At 31.5% G+C, this 1,838-nt stretch overlaps 1 long non-coding RNA gene across 1 annotated transcript; it reads left to right on the top strand.

The window, feature by feature from the left end:
* Window positions 1-295: 295 nt before the first annotated feature.
* Window positions 296-1,594, top strand: LOC107469063 (uncharacterized). The gene is made up of 3 exons (XR_002369062.2): window positions 296-427; window positions 1,077-1,213; window positions 1,371-1,594. It is a non-coding gene; the product is annotated as an uncharacterized LOC107469063 (long non-coding RNA).
* The last annotated feature ends 244 nt before the right edge of the window (window positions 1,595-1,838 follow it).

Raw genomic sequence — 1,838 nt, 5'->3', positions numbered from 1 at the left:
TAGGGGATTTGAAGAAGGGATAAACAATTGGTTAGTTCAGTTTGAGGTGTGTCATGTCCCTTTCTGCAAACTTTTTTGCATCAATAATAAGTCTTCACCAATTACTAACTCAAGAAAACATTGCTTTCATAATTTTGTTTTTCTTTTTATTTTAAAACAACAAAAAATATTTATTTCTTTTGCTTGTATCACTATGATTAAACTAATTGCTTCGGCAAAATGACAGAGGGGTGCAAGAACTGTTTTGGAAAGATAAAATCCAATCTTTAATTCCAATTCCATAAGAGACTAGAAGTTTTCTAGGTGGCTTTTCTGTTGTTGAACCTGCAAATTCTTAGCCGTGACCAACCGGATCTTGCATCACACCATTGGCTTACCGGATTTCACCCAGGAGCTTCGCTGCTTCCAAACTGTTACTTGCTACCAGGTAAATCATTATTAATTAATTTAATAAATAATAGTAAGTACTGCAATGAAATGTTTATTACCTCCATTCGAAAATGAAATGTTTTCATATAGTGATTTTTATTATCTAAATATTACCTCCATTCGAAAATGAAATGTTTCTATTATTTGCATCTTGAATACGTATTTGGAGACTATATGTGTGTCCGGATACCGTTGTGTAGAATCGTTATTTTTATTTTAATTATGAAGTAAAAAAAGTTATAAAGTAAAATTTTACGTATTATGATTCGTGTGACATTATATGATTGCATCACTATGATTTTTTCTTCTTTGTTTATTATTATTTTTTAAGAAAAATGAAAACATGCATCAATTTGGGTTATGATACTTTATTCTATGTTGATCACTCGTCCTTGTTTGAAGTCAAACGTTCTGGATGTCCAGTAGTGCTTTATTTTACTGAAAGACATTATATTATTGCCAATGCTTGATTATATATAGCATAATCTTTCCACCATATGTAGACTATTTTGTGATTTTTGTTTGGTTACAAATATGAAATTAAAGGGGTATTTGGGTTTGCATATATTATTATTATTATTCTTTGATGCTGAAATGTGAGCTTAATGTGTAATTAAAATAGATTTTTTTATTGATTTTGATAATAGGTTGTGGTTAATAACTTGGAAGATGCTCATGAGATCCTTGACACTGCAATCTCAACCGCACTGAAAGAAAGCAAACCTGTTTATATCAGCATCAGCTGTAACTTGGCTGCAATTCCTCACCAGTCACCCCACTTTCAGTAGGGAGCCAGTTCCATTTTCGTTGTCTCCAAATTATGATTCTCATCTTCTTTACTTAATTTTATTTTATTTTTCTTTACCACTGAATTGCATCTTCTTTATGTTTAAGAAGATTGTAATGATCACTAATATATTTTCTTTTGATGAATTTCACAGATTGAGTAATCAAATGGAGTTGCAGGCAGCAGTAGAGGCTGCAGCTGACTTCCATGGCAACATGAGTGTCTAAAAATACAAGTACTATGTGAGCAAATTTTCTTACTGCCAAGTAAGTTTAACTGTTCACAAGGTTACCAACAACTAAGTTGTATAAATGAAGCAATATACACAAATGATTAAAATAAAATGATTACTGAAAATAGCAATGCCAAGGAACACATTAAATCACAATCACAACAAATTATAAAAGATTGAGCAAACTGTCGCTGTCTCATCTAGTCATTTGTACTCAAGTACATTCCAATTAGTCCCCAACTATAGTTCTGGCCAGTATCTATTATTTTAGCAGCTCACATAATTCACAGTATTAAGTGCATGAAATAGAAGCATAAGAAAAAAGCGAAGAACCATGCTTTGAAAGTGTCTTGTTTTTAATCCCATAGGACTCATTTAATTTGAGATGAA

This window comes from Arachis duranensis, chromosome 10 (genome assembly GCF_000817695.3).
Source record: "Arachis duranensis cultivar V14167 chromosome 10, aradu.V14167.gnm2.J7QH, whole genome shotgun sequence".
NCBI lineage: Eukaryota > Viridiplantae > Streptophyta > Magnoliopsida > Fabales > Fabaceae > Arachis > Arachis duranensis.
Note: the sequence above shows the minus strand (reverse complement) of the source record. Positions and strands in the feature narration are given on the sequence as shown.